The sequence below is a fragment of the Adiantum capillus-veneris genome, chromosome 19, assembly GCF_014529385.1.
Source record: "Adiantum capillus-veneris isolate H3 chromosome 19, ASM1452938v2, whole genome shotgun sequence".
In the NCBI taxonomy this organism is placed as follows: Eukaryota; Viridiplantae; Streptophyta; class Polypodiopsida; order Polypodiales; family Pteridaceae; genus Adiantum; species Adiantum capillus-veneris.
Window position 1 is genome coordinate 79,859,005 of NC_140949.1, and position 15,837 is coordinate 79,874,841.

At 43.1% G+C, this 15,837-nt stretch overlaps 1 pseudogene; it reads left to right on the forward strand.

Annotated features, from left to right (window-relative positions):
- Positions 1–14,373: 14,373 nt before the first annotated feature.
- On the forward strand, positions 14,374–15,619 carry LOC147434302 (uncharacterized; annotated as a pseudogene).
- Positions 15,620–15,837: the final 218 nt, after the last annotated feature.

A 15,837-nucleotide genomic window follows, 5' to 3' on the forward strand; every position in this document is an offset into this window, starting at 1 on the left:
CTTGAAGCTCGAAGTGTTCTACAGAGTCATAGAACTCGTCGTCTTCCTCATCTTTTGATTCTCCACATTTCTTTGTTTGCTCCTTATTTTGAGAGCTTGTTGATGTCTGGATCTCTTCGTTTTCCTGGATTACACTCACTGCAAAATAAGGAACGACATCATAGCCATTTTCATCACAAAAATTTGTTGTGGGAGCATCCTCCACGGCGCACACGTCCAGAGTATCCAAGATGTGTTCCCATCCAAAAGGCTCTAACTCTTCTTCAGGAAATGGTTCTGGGATATAGTCCCTATCCTCTATAACCCGCTCTAGGATACATTCCTCATGTTTCAAGCTACCACATTGTTAAGCTCCACACATCCACAGTTCTTTAGGCTTACCTAACCAAGCTGGAAGTTCTGATCCTACAATGTGGCGGAATCAAAATCCTCAACCGGTGTTCTCGTCACATCCCTATAGTTATGGTCCCTCAAGTTTACCTTTGTTATAGTTTCCATATGTCTCAGGTATATATGGTCATAACCCCAATCTTGGACCATTTTCAATTGTCGCATGAATGGTCTTCCCAAGATGATGTCATAGTTGTTCTTCTTCAACAACAGCAAAAGTGTGTTCATATTCAATGCCACAAGAAGTAGCAAGTACTTTTTCTAGCAGTCCTAGGGGCGTTTCCTTGTGTCCGTCTACAAGCTGTAGGGTCATTCGTGTGGATATCAAGGCAGGTTTTCCCCATTTTTTCCAAACCTCTTTGGTTGCAATGGCCACACCAGCTCCACTGTCAAGGATTGCCATGGTTTTTACACCATTGAATTCCACAGGAAGGGTGGTGTTTTCATCATCTCCCTCGTAATACTCGCCTACCTTGTTTAATGGCACTGGCCTAGTATTTAGTTGAGGCATTTCAAGCTCTTTGATGCCTTCCTCGATTTGAGTCATTGGGGTTTTTACACCAAATTTCTCTAGACATTTACCCACATTAGCCCATATGTTTGGTCTTATTCTGAGCAACTCGGCTAACACTATTGTACAGGTGACTGGGGTAGATAGAATATGTACTAGCCCCTTTGAATCGATGGCCTTGTTAGGAGACAGTCTCTGTGATGGGACTGCAACCACATAGGACGGTAGTGTTCTTAGCGAATGGGGTTGACTATCTATAGATTGTACAGATCCTTTGTTGCCCCAATACGATTGCACATCTAGATTCATTTGAGATCCAGTCTCAAATTCCTCTATTGGTGGTAGAAACACTCCTCGTACATCACCAGTATTGTCTACTAGTCTTCTTAGGTCATTGGCTTCATTGGCCTCTCTAACTTGTTTCCACAATTCGTCAAGACCATCTATCTCTTTACAATCCTCAGGTATAGCTTGGTGAAATCCCTCGGAAGAGTTATCGGTGGTATTCAGTACTATCCTTGGTTCTAATGCTGGGTCTTTGAGGTTTGGTCTGTGCTCATCACTAGAATCTGGCTCTTTTAGTTCCTGGTTTGGTGGGATTACTTGTGTAGGCAGGACACGGATCACATCCTCAGGTTTTGCAACTGGTGGTTCTAGTAAAGCTTGGGCTGTTTGAATCATTTTCTGGCACATTTCAAACCTTTGCTTTTCTAGTTCCGCATAGGGATATGTCATCCACCTGTGTTCTTGGTTTTGGTTGGTTTTTAGCCTCACATCATAGGCTTTCAAGAGGGCATCTAATGTCTCATTAACCTTCTCTGCCAACACAGATCCTCCTGAACTAGCACTTCTCGGTTTCTCATCCGTGGATGGTTCTTCCGAAGAGGTTTAACCATCTGTGTAAGAGAAGGTGCCTCCTTTTCCTCATGTTGTTTTATCTTCTCTTCAGCTTCGGTAAGCTTCTCAGCTATGGATTTTTGCTCTCGTTCCCTACGTGCTTTCATCCTAGTCTTTCTAGCTTTCCAACTATTTCATTTGCTCTTGGTTTTTTGACTAGGTGCGTCTGTCTTTGGTCCATCATCTGTCTTTGGACTCATGTCACTTTCCGTGTTCTTTGTCTCTAGATTCTCATCAGCTTTCTTTTGAGCTTGTGCTCTCGTAACTACTTGAACTGGTATAAAATTTTCATTTTCTGAGCTACTAGGGAGCTGAACAATCCTTAATACATTTGTCGTGATTTTCCTAATTTTCTTTGGGTTTTTCGGGCAATCGGGTATCAAGTGAGTGATGCCACACTCAAGACAACAGGCATTTACTTCAGTGATCTCTTTATGAGGACATTGTTTGACCAAGTGGTTGTCAAGACTTTTGTGACAACCTGTCTCTGGTTGAGGAGATTCTTTTAGCAGTTCCTCTTGGCTATAAGCAAGCTTTGACCTAGATAAGCCGCTATTTGAAATGAATCGCAATGTCCTTTCGTCCATTTCATACCTTCTTTCTTTCGACTGAAACCCAGGAGGTGGAGGTTGTACCGGCCTCACCACTCCATGTGTTTCTCTCCCATTTTGTTGCTCTGAAGGGTAGTACTCACTTTGTTGCTATACCACATTGTAGCTGGTACTGGCGTTGGTTTATTTGATGCTTCCATCATTGGCATGTATCTCATGTCTACCGGCATTCTAGCACCTGGCAGCGGAGGTTGTTGTCCTAAGACAAGTTGTGGCCTTAAAACTCCTACTGGTCCTGGCGCATTCCCCGTAATGTATCTAGGTGGAGTAGGTGCTTCTGGAACAGGTTGTACATACCTCTCCCTAGCATTTTCCATGCTATAATAGCACTCTTCCCCCGTATGGTTCGTCCATTTTCTCTCAATTTCACACCACTTCAGCTCTCCCAAATTAGACCTTACAAGAGGAATCAACCTCTTGACCAAGTCGTCGATAAGCTTTTCTTGATCAATACGTGCCGTTGGCTTGGCAATGAACTCACTTATTTGTGAAACACTGTGCTGAGAGGATGTGTCATCTCCTTGACTCTTTAAGTCCTTTTCTTTGTATGCCTCACAGTTATCCACTAGATAAAGAGCTTCTTTGATCAACTCGTTTAGCGTCATCCTCCTTATCATATGCAGATCTTTCTGAAGGCCCGCATGTCTCATCCCTGGATAAAGATCAGCATCAGTCGTGCTTGCATAGGTAATTCCGCTCTCGGACAGAGCTTAACATATCTCTTGAGCCGTAATGATGCTTTGCGTACTGATTCATCCTCTTTCTGTTTGAATCTATGGATTTGCTAGACCGTGTTGTGAGCAATGCCTTTTGGCAAGAATTCTTCAATAAACTCCTCAAACAGCTCATCTAGGGTCTCAAAATCCCATTTTTCCACCGAGTCGAACCATGTGGCTGCATCATCTTCTAGAGTCAATCCAAATCCCGCAAACTATGTCACAAAATCTGAAACTTCCTCTGCTCTATTCACTCTTCTAAAAGCCGTTACGTGATCTCTCGAATCTTTATCTCCGGAGTATTTTATGTTTACCCATTTCTGGACTTGGGATGGTCTAACTCGTCGATTGTCTACAAGTCTAACCAAAGACTCTCCCAATCCTTCTCTCGTTATCGCTCTTGAAGGGAATCCTGGTGGCTCTCTTCTTGGAATTCCTATAGGAATTCTCCTGTTTGGTGGAGGCATTGGTGGTCCTTCATTGACCAAATATCCATCTCTTTCTAGTACAGTCTGTGGATTTGTGCTTTCTACAACTCTGTATTCTCGTCCATACTTGTCGACAACTATAGACCTCCATTGACAGTCGACTCCGTATGTGTAGACATATAAGAGCTTGTAATCCGTTATCTCTTCTAGGTATGGATCTGAGCACCTATAAAGATTGACCTCATTGTCGTCAATGTATCTATATAGTCCTTCACTCTCATGACCAATCATCCAAACTCTCTCAACAAGATGGATCTTTATCAATTGCAAGTTTGGAAGATCCATTGTGGGAGGATATTCCTCTATCGTCGGGATCTCCAAGCTTGTGTAAGCTGCGTTTGAATCTAGGGTAGACATGATTTCTGGGCTTAAGAGCTTTTGCTCTATTCAAGTAGACTTAGTCCACTGTGTTCAAGTGCCTTGGTTAGGGAAAAGTCGAAACTATGTCCAAAACCGCAACCGTTTCGTTGCAATTCTCGCAAATTGTCGCTTTTAGACACCCCTAACTTGAGGATGTATTTTGAGGCCTCAAACGACGTTTTTTTCAAAGTTGACCTAAATGGTTGCCATAAACACATTTAGTTCAAGTTTTGCTCTAAGATTTGTAGAGTCGCTCTCAAGCTACGTTTTGATATAAAAACTTTTCCAATCCGATACCGTTTGTGAAAGTTATGGCCAAAATAGGGAAATGCAGTTTAGACTAGTCAAAATGAGTCCAAATTCAATTTTAAAAGAAGATTTGGGATCTCTGTGACACTATGAACACTCCTGTATGGTCAAAAGTACAGTTGGACCCCAAAATCGGCCTATAGACATCCTACGCGTAGGATGTCTATAGGCTCAGAATTTAACAAAATTTGGTCCAGAGACTCCCCTTAAGTCCAGCAACACAATGGTATGCTCAGAGGTTGATTTGGACCTAAAAATGGCCTTGAGACATCCTACGTGTAGGATGTCTTTTTGCTCAGAATGACTTCAAATTTTCACCCCAGCTTCTCCTTGATGTGCTGATCACAGTGGTGTGCTCATAGGTTGGTTTGGAGTCCTAAATCAAGCTGGAGACATCCTACGCGTAGGATGTCTAACTGCTCAGATTTTGTCCAAACTTGATCCCAAGATTCTCGTAGTGCTCAGCAACCCAATGGTATACTCAAAATTGAATTTGGATGCCAATAGGTCAAGATTTAGGCTGCAAGAGCTTCTAGTGCACTCCAAGAGTAGGATGTCTAACAATTCTTGTCTTTGCTTGGTAAATATGCCAAACAATGTCCAAATTCACTTTTGAAAAAAGTTCTGGAATCCTTGAGACACTTAGAACCTCCCTTTATAGCTACAGTAGAATTTTGACCACTTTATGACCCAGGAGACATCCTACGCGTAGGATGTCTGTTTGCTCTGTTTCAGCTCAAACTTGCACAGTAGCTTCCCCTTGATGTGCTAAACTCGCAGCTATTTTTAGTTTTTGATTCTGACACCTATAGGTTGGTCAAATGATCAAGAATCTGTTCCAAAAGCCTAATGTCCGTTCTGATGAATTCACCAGTCAAATCAACTCCAAATTGGACCAAAATTGACTAGGAGGCTTGCCTAAGTCTATACAACACCCTGCTATATCCACAGTTTGAATTTGGCCTCTAAATCATGCCTTAGACATCCTACGCGTAGGATGTCTAACTGCTCAGAATTGCCCCAAATTTGAACCACAGACTCTCCTTAAGGTGCTGATCACTGTGGTACGCTCAGAGGTTGATTTGGAGTGCTAAATCATGGTGAAGACATCCTACGCGTAGGATGTCTAAGTGCTTAGAATTGCCCCAAACTTGAGCCACAGCTTCCCCTTGATGTCAGCAACCCAATGCTATGCTTAGATTTTAATTTGGATATCAAAAGACCCCAAAACTAGCTGTTCTAGCCTTTTTTTTTTCTCAAAAAAAAAATGCTAAAGTCTGCTTAAAACCCAATTTTCTCACCCAAATGAGCTGAAAACTCTCACATGCACTCAAAACATCATGTATAGCATGCACATGAAGTCACCCTATGGTTTGGTCTCAAAAATTATGCCTTGGGCACAATTTGGATAGGATGTCTGGCAATTTTCGTCTTTTGGTCTTATCCTGTCAAGATATGGTCAAGTTCCCCTTTCCAGGTGAAAATAGAGTAAAACCTACCTTTTAAACACACTGGTCAACTCAGAATTTCAAAATTTCCACCAGATCACCCTGTGGACATCCTACGCGTAGGATGTCTTTTTTCTCAGAATGGACTTCTGTTTCTACCCAAGGTGCTTCTTGATGCATATAACAAGAATATGTGATCACAGCAAATTTTGGATGTCAAAATTGCTCAAAATCACCACTTTTGGGAAAATATTTCTCTGAAAGAGTAACATCCCCTTAACTCTCAGTCTATATGTCCAAATGACATGAGCTTTGGTGTGTGTGTCCAACACAACATGTAGAATATGGGTATGATGTCAAAACTTGATTTTTGCTTCCAGAATCACTCTCTACACATCCTACGCGTAGGATGTCTACTGATGAAATTTTTGGCAGAATTCATCCACAGGCATCCCCAAGTCTTGAGCACTACTTTTCAAGCATTCCTACCAGTTTTTATGCAAAATTGTGCTCATAATCTTAAGTTTCTTGTTTTCGCGTTTTTGACACTCCATCTTTGGTCTTTTGGGTGTTAAGAGTTGGTCAAAACTCTAGTTTCAATGTATACTCAGGTAACCCCCCCTTCTGAACACACTGGTGCAGTCAGAATTTTCAAATTTGGTCTCAAGAACCCCCTAGAGACATCCTACACGTAGGATGTCTATGTTTACAGAATTGCAGGTTTTCTTCACAAAACCCTTGCAAATGCTCTTTTATATGCACAGCATCAGTCAGTCATACAAAAATATCCACAAAAGCTTGTTTAATGCATTTTTACCCTCAAAAGCACACTTTTCTATGATTTCAAATGCAATCAAGCACTTTAGCAAATAATTCAGTGCTGAATAGCTCTAGATCAGAATCAGATCACTTACCTAAAGCTACTCCTACAAATCATATGGGGTTTTGCATCTATGAGTAAAAAAACGCTTCACTGCCACACACGGACTAGTAAACACTTTTATCACTTCACAAATCACTCGACCACCAACAACTACTCTAATCCACAGATCCTAACTAAACCTATCTAGTCGCAGCCCCTCCGCAAGACACACGTTTCCTGGCTATCCACTTGATCGCGGAATATCCTCTTCCGGATCCACTTAAGAAAAACGCTTTCTTTAGCCGAAACTAAATCAAGCAACCATCACACGAGTGTTAGTAGGAAACATACTTAGGTCCTTGTGTCCCCGGCAGCGGCGCCAATGTTGCGGGAGCGACTCACACACCCACACCCATGAAGTGCATGCAAACACTACCTAGATCAACATAATGTCAATCGAGGACACAAATGACACGATAGGCACACGGAGGAAATCTCTTTAGCTTGTTAGGCTGAGACCATCCTACACATACAACACTCTGGAAGGCCAACTAAACCACAATCAAGAACCTCACTGCTCTCAACTACACCACCTAGCCACATACACACATACGGAAGGTAACTCACCTAATCATGCTAGATTCGTACGAAACTTAAGGAACACCATCCCCTCACTAGGATACACCTGTCCCTAAGCTTCTACACTCAAAACCCTCACTCTAAACCCATCTGCGAAAAACGCGTAGGATGACAGAGCAGAATTTTGAAAGTGCCCGAAACTGAAATTTATGAGTACCTATGCGTAGCTTATGTCGCCGCGATTCTATAGACTACTAGCACGCAAAAAACAGACATCGTTTCATACACTTACGGCCACAAATAGCTCATAGATGCGTCGGCGTGTGCGCTTCGTCTCACGTGGAATGCTTGGCGTTGTCGCGCAGCTCTCCTCGAGCCTACAGTAATGGTGCACTAGGATCTCCAATGTGTTGAGCGAGCTGGGCGTAGCTAGAGGATAAAGCTCACGCTCACTCTCTTTCTCTCTCACACACAGTAGACGGTAGCGCTAAAGTTTTGATTATGATTAAAAGTCTCCTTTTACAAAATGACCCAGGTACCTTATATACTAAGGCTACCTTAGGTTTAACAAAAAATGGGGTTGAAAGGGTCAAATGGCTTTGTATTTACAATCTGGAAGTGCCATTGCACCCCGGCTTCTGAAACTAGAATAACTACTCATTACAAATGACGTTTATAGCCATAATCCGCAGCATTTCATAACTCGCAAAAGATAAGACTTTGGTACGAAACTTGAGTTATGTTGTGTTGTTGACCCAGCGGTCAACACTCTCTTTCTCTCCCTCTTTCTATCTCTTCCTCTCTTTATCTATCCCTCTTTCTTTCTCTCTATCTATATTCCTCTCTTTCTCTCCCTCTGTATCTACTCTCTCTATTTCCCTATCCCTATTTTCCTCGCTCACTCTATCTCTCTCTTTCTTTCTCTCCCTCTCTCCCTCTCTATCTACTCTCTCTCTTTCCCTATCCCTATCTCCCTCTTTTCCTCTCTTTCTCTCTCTCTCTTTCTTTCTCTCCCTCTATCTCTCTCTATTTCTTTCTCTACCTCTCTTTCTCCCTCTCTATCTCGCTCTTTCTTTCTCTCCCTCTATCTCTTCCTCTCTTTCTTTCTCTCTATCTCTTTCCCTCTCTATCTACTCTCTCTCATTCCCTCTCTTCCTCTATCTTTCTCTCTTTCTTTCTCTATCTCTCTCTTTCTCTCCCTCTTTCCCCCCTCTCTCTCTCTCTCTCTCTCTCTCTCTCTCTCTCTCTCTCTATTCCTCTCACTCTCTTTATCTATTTCTCTCTCTCTCTCTATCTAACATTTCTCTCCCTCTCTATTTAACATTTCTCTCCCTCTTTTTAAATCTCCCTCTTTCCTCTCTCTCTCTCTCTCTCGCTCTCATTAATTCTCTCTCTCTATATTTATCTCCCTCTATCCCTCTTTCTCTCTCACTCTCTTTATCTATTTCTCTATCTCTATCTAACATTTCTCTCCTTCTTTATCTATTTCTCTCTCTCTATTTAACATTTACCTCTCTTTATCTAACATTTCTCTCCCTCTCTCACTCTCTTTATCTATTTCTCTCCCTCTCTTTAAATCTCTCTCTCTCTCTCTCTCTCTCTCTCTCTCTCTCTCTCTCTCTCTCTCTCTCTCTATATATATATATATATATATATATATATATATATTTCATTTAACACTATCCAAACAATCATTTTCAAAACGTGCATGACAAATGAATCATTTTCGAACGTGCGTAGCAAAGCTACCATTTTCAAACGTGCTTAGCAAAACAACCATTTCAACAAGCCATGTGAAACAACCGTTTCCTAATGAACAAGGTATGTTATAATGGATTCTCTATTTTTTTTATTTATGTGTGTGTGTGTGTTGGGGGGGGGGGGGGGGGGGGGGGGGGTGTAGTAGAAAACAAAAGGGGAAGAGGGAGGATGTGCTTTTGCGTTTACCTCTTCTTTGTAGCGCGGTTGAGCTTCGAATAGGTTGAGCATCCAAAGAAGATGGCGGTATAACCCTTGCCGAAAATTGCACAAAACCCTCTTTGATGAAACTTGAGAAGCTTGAAGAAGGAGAGGGGGGGGGGGGGGGGGGGGGGGGGGGGGGAGGGAAGGCTTGTTGAAGGAGAGAGAGATGGGGAGTGGGGGAGGGGGAAGCTTGTGAGCGATGGCGGAGAGCAAGAAACGCACGGAAGGCAGGATATGTTGCAAAAACGCGGCATACTCTGCCTTCTTTCCTTTTTTTAAGTGCCAGTTATTATCGTGACTATTATCGCGGCCAGTCATTTCAAACGGATACATGCGAATCTGAGGTGGCGGGGGGGGGGGGGGACAAACCACCCCCCCCCTACCCTTAGCTATACATTATTTCATTTTTTAGCCTTTTGAGTTTTTTTATGAAGATTTTTAATTTTTTATGGATACTTTATTTTGTAGTACTTTTAAATGTTTAATAATTGAATTTTTAAAATCTCTTTTAGTTAAAAAATAATTTTACCACTCATTGTCATTTATTCCCTTTGAATTTAACTATATGTAATTTTTCTAATGGAATTAAGTGTTTTTTAATTATTTATTTTTTACGACACATGACTAAATAAACAAGCTTTCGTGTGTGCAAGACATCCACTGGAATGATCGTGGTCCTCTTGGAGGCCCAGAGCGAGATCGTTGGCTCAAGGAAAAACTACCTTGTCCTTGGGCCAAGTGCAAAAGGGCAATTGCTCGCTTGAGGCACATTGCTTTGGAGCATGTGGAGAATGAAGGGCTTTGGCATCCTCGGAAAAGCGCTCGGAGAGATGATAGCACGACTCACCCGTCGCTTGAGGAGGTGCCCCATTGGTCTGTATTCTGTGGTGGTGCACCGGCGCACAAGGCCGAACGGCAGAGGCAAGAGCGACTGGGTGATTTGGGTGCACCGCATGGTGATCCTTCCGTTGGCTCTACGTCGGCAGCTCCTATGGTGTCTTCTTCACACTTTGAGGTAGAGGATGAGTACATGTTGGACATGTGTAATGAGTTACTAGCTCATGAGCGTGACGTGTGCGAAGAAGATCGTCAGCTTTGCACTAAACAGACTGCCGAAAACGGAGGATAAATTGATGACGAGTGTCCGAGCACCTCTTTACGACGGTGCACGATACTCGATGCTCCAAGCATCGTTGGAAGTACTCAACTTGCACGCAAAATTTGATTGGAGTAATGTAAGTGTCGATGCACTACTTCTGTAAGTATAGAATGTGGCTTTTACATACTCTCTCCCTCTCTCTTTATGGTGTTGTCTTCTAGGAATTATACTAATACGCATGTTGTTGTAGTTTGATGGGCAAAATGTTGCCAGCTGATCACCACATGTCTCTAGATTGTCGACGAGCTAGATTGTATGTCATTGCACTTGGAATGGAGTATGAGCGCATCCATGCGTGCGTCAACGATTGCATGCTATACCGCAATGAGCATGCACATGCTACCTCATGTCCCTTGTGCGGGGAGGCACGATACAAGACAGGTGTGAGCGGGGCACACCTACCCCACAAGGTATTAAGACATTTTCCATTAATTCCTCGCATCCAACACATATTTAAAAAGCAGGTCTATCGTGGAGCTTCTCACGTGGCACGCAAACCATCGCTCAAATGATGGAATGATGCGTGTCTCTGCCGATTCACCTGCATGGAGGCACATCGAAACTCAATGGCCAGAGTTTGGGTTGGAGCCTCGACACTTGAGGCTTGGGTTAGCAAGTGATGGTGTCAACCCCATCGGCACTAAGTCTACTTCATGGAGCACTTGGCCTATGGTGATCGTCAACTACAATATTCCACCATGGGAGACAACCAAGAAGGGCAATATACTTCTTTCCTTGCTTGTGCCAAGGAAGTGCAAAGTGTCAAATATTGACATTTACCTCGAGCCCCTCATCAAGGAGTTGGAGGAGTTGTGGAGAGGCATTCCTGTTGTCGATGTCTCACTTGCAAAGGGGGGGAGAGAGGCTCAAGTGAGGGGAATCCTTATGTGGACTATGCACGACTATTCTGGGTTTGGAGAGATTTCTAGTAACCCCCTCTCCTCTATCTCTCTCTCTCTTTCTCTCTCTCCCTTTAGCTCCCTTTAGCTCACTTTAGTTCACTCATCTCTCTAACCATATGATATGTATGCAAGGTTGTCCACATCGGGCCACAATGCATGTCCTACTTGCGGGCCATCATTGGTGACGGAGAGGCCAGATTCCTTGCGCAAGGTAATCTATCCAAACAACCATCATTTCTTACCCCAACGGCATATCAAGCACAAGGCTCCAACAAATGGGAAGGCTCCTCTAAAGCTCACAATGGCAAATCGGGCAACCATTTGGGAGGAACACCACAACAACAATCCGGCTCCGTGTCCTCCACCAAAAGGTATGTCAAGGTATTCCATATTTTTAAGGCTTCCATATTGGAAGGACTTAAAAATGCAACACCTCTTGGATCCCATGCACATATTCAAGAATGTAGCCCAAACACTATGGGACCACAAGAAGGACTCTTTGGGTGCGAGGGAGGATTTGAGGCTTTTAAAACGTCTCCCCGCCTCTGCCACTCCACGGCGTGCCCCAAATGGAAAGATTGTGCTTCTTAAAGCACCATGGATGCTAGCAAAAGAAGAATTAGACAAGGTGAAGGGTACCATTGCCTCTATTCGCACACCAACAAGATACATGAGGTCGCTAAAGGGAGCTTTCACAAAAGCGAAGAAGGGTGGAAGTGTTCAATTGTATGGGTTGAAGTCCCACGATTGGCACAAGATGCTTCAGGTATTCTTCATACTCCCTATTCTATCTATAGTTTGTGTGTATGACTATCACTCACTTTTCCTTTTCCTGATTTACATTGTAGTTCATTCTGCCAATGAGTATGTGTATATGTCGGGACAAGAAAGTCAGGGATGCTATTTTCAAATTAGGAGAGCTAGTAAGGTACACCACAAGACTCCACTCAACTACAGCTTTTTTATGTACACATGAATTTCAACTAGCACTTAGTGTATCCTTGTGTGTTTTCTTGCAGATTTGTGAGCTCCAAGGAAATCGAAATAGATGCTATCCCTGCTGCTCAAACACTTGCAACGGAAACTGTGTGTCAATGAGGATGCATTTCCTTGATCGGTCCTTCTTAGACAAATTCACCTCTTGGTCCACGTGGTGGAGGAGATAGCTATATGTGGAGTAGTGTACGCACGATGGATATTCTTCTTAGAGAGGTTTTTAAAGACTCTCAAAGATTTTGTGCGTACGGTCTCAACCAAAGGCATGTATGGCCGAAGGGTGGATTGTTCAAGAGGCATTTGTTTACATATCAAAGTATTTGGCACAAGTTGATCCTTCAATGCCTTGCATGTGGTCAGACGAGGAAGATTCAAGGATGACTTCACACTTGACAAGTGGAAAGGGGAAACTACTTAACATGGATATGAATCTATCCCAAGTGGTCGATAACTTTTGCATTCTCAATGCAAAGATTTTGACCAAGCGGGTGGACTTGTGGACAGTGGCAAAGTCCAGGCGTTTGCAAGAGAGGGAAGCATGGAAACAAGCACATGGAGGAAGGAGGGCACCCCCAGTGCCTAGACACCTTTCATGTTTCCCAGATCTCATTAGTGCAGAGTGGATTCATGAGAGAATGACCGAGGCAAAAGCACGCGGAGAAGACATCACCAACAAAGAATGGGAGTATGCACAAGGTTGCGTACCAAAGGTAGAGTACTCATATACCTAAACCATATTGTCTCGCTATTTGTTGAAATTATTTTTAATAGGTATCTCATAAATTAATATAGTTTTCTATTTTGTAGTGCCTTTCCTTTAACTCTATGTGGTCAAAGGGTCGTCACTTTCGTACGCGCCACATTGACGAGCATAGAACCACCATGGATTGTGCCATCATGGGCAACTTTGACACAAACGGTGATGAAGCCAGGTACTGGGGAACTATTGAAAGGATACTAAAAGTTAATTTTAGAACCTTTCATAGCTTCATCTTCGAGTGCAAGTGGTTTGCAAATGTGTCTAGACGACACGAGAATGGCCTCTACATGGTGGACATAGTGTGCATTACACAGGGAGGTATGACAATTTAGTTTTACCGTGCAATTGTGAGCAGGTGAGCGACATGTACCTTTTTTATTCTTATTTACTTGTTGTATCGTTAGTTATACCAATGTTACTCACTTTGAGCTTCTATTTTATAGGTCATCTATATCCCAGCAATCCACCAACCAAAACTTTGTTTCGTAATTCCCGTAACACCTCTGGGGAGAACCATTTTATCCACTAATGAAGTGGAGACTATCTTCGACCCTCTTCCACCTCCGACTTTGGATGAGGTGGAAACAAAGGAGAGGGAGGTCGATGAATCAAGTCCGGCGGCAGCAAGCCTTAGCGAGGATGATTCTCATAATGATGAAGATGATGAGATGGAGGATGACGAACTCGAAGATGATGAAGCTGGCAATGCATCCACAAACGACAATTCCGTTTCTCTTTATTGATTTAGGATCCATGGGCTTAGAATTGGATGATGCTTCATGTAGAGATCTTTTGGAAGATGATTCATAAACATTTTGCAGTTATGAAGTTTTTTGATCGTGTAACCAATTCACCTCTCTCTCCCTCCTCTTTCTCTCTTTAGATTTGAGAATATGCTCAATTATGTTAATCAATTGACAATGATTATTTTAATTGTAAACAAGGGTAATCTTAGGCTGGGTTCAGACGAGGCTGGAGGAAGAAAGGCTTTCTACAGGTCTACCGCCACCTCGTCTAAACGGTGTTGGAGGAAGAGAAGCGAAAAACAGAGAGAGGTGGAGAGAGGCCAGCAGCTCTTCCGAAGGGGGGGGGGGGGGGGGGGGGGGGTGCCGGAAGAAAAATGGCGGGCCCGGAGGAAGGTGATATCTACTGCAGCAAATAGGCTTTTTCCATGCAACTTAAACGCCCCTGTGGAAAGCATTTCCGCCGTAGCGTGTGGACCGGGCCTTATATCCCCCGCCTCCTTCTCCCCCCTCTTTCTCTTTCTCTCTCTCTCTTTCTTTCTCTTCATTTTTATATTTGAAAATTATATACAATACTCTTTAATTTTTATTGAGAGGAGGGAAACACCAAAATTTGAAGGCGGGGGGGGAGTTAATCCGGAATTTGAAAGTTTAGGCGCTAAATTTGGGCAGCGGATATAATGACGGTAATGGATGCGGTAATAAAAGCGATAATAACAGCAGACAGATACAATTGCAGTAATACTTTAAACACAAAAAAAAACCCCTGCCCTCCTCTCTCTTGTTTCTCTCATTGAATTCACACCTTCTCTCTACAAAACGAGGTAAAACAGCGTGGTAAACACTTGGAGATTTTCATAGTGGTGGGAACATCCTAACAATAGGAGGTTGGACTTGCAAGACCAAAAACCACCAAACTGCGGCATCTTCCTCGCCATCTTTCTTGCCCTAGAATATCGTTACGCTCCTCCCGTCATCTCCTTAAGACGCATGTTTTTGCTCCGAGTTGTAGCCTATCAACACTCTAGTTTCAACCACCTGCTCGTCATCGGCCATTGGCCCATGCTCTATTTGCTGCCACTTTCCCAACCACACACACAAGCTCTATCGCCACTTGAACTTCAGTGAGACCATGCCATCAGCTATCCCTTCTCTGCTATAGTGTCACATGCTAAGCGCTAATCTTCACCAAGTACTTGTCGCCACTGTCTAGAGTGCACGACTTAGAGCTTTCCATTGAGCCTGCACCACTATCGTCTCAAGTCCTCACCACCACCGACTTGTAGTGACTTGTTATCGCTCATCCAATTGGGCTCGTCATCAATCTACTGCTCACAATTGATTCCTGCTCGAGAGCACCAGTGGCACTCATCATCAAACTGCAACAGATCAAAGTTCTTTTTTTTTGCTTCAAGTTTCAAGCCTTGTATATGGATGTTTCTCACCATGGTGTCCCCACCCTCTTTAAACCATCGCTCAGTGTTGTCCAACCTTATGTCCAAAGAAGCTACTCACACGTAGTTCTTCAAGCATGGCTTCATTGGAAAGTTCGACCGCATCGGTCGGTTGTAGCAAGCACAAGTTCAACTCGCTACAATATCGACATGCATACTGGAGTTTTTGGGCGTCCAAGCTCTAGCCAAGCTCCATAATGAAGCCCTAGAACAAAGTGACACACCACCCAATTTCGAAGCTATTGAGGAGGTAGTAGAAAACGACCTCAAATATGCAAAGATAGTGTACGAAGCACAAATGCTGAATTGGGTCCCAATCGAAGAGATGATGTCTAATTTCTTTGAAGACGATGAAGATGACGGCATACTTCCTTCAAGCCCTATGTGTAAAAATCATGAGGTAAGACCGCCCTATGCATTGGCCATTATTTGCTTGAGCAAGAGAAAAGAGACCACAAAGCTACAAACATGAAGACCACTTTGACGATAGACAAGCAAAACAACACAAATCATGACTACACTAGGATTTGGTAATGAAGATGTTCTCCAAAGATGAACATTTGACTTTTGTATTTGTCCACCAAATTTGATTTTTCTTTGTCCTACCACATTGTTGTCTACTATTCTTGAGGGGAGGAAACTTTGACATCCTCAACCTAGTTGTTGACAATTCTCCAAGGAGGATATTTG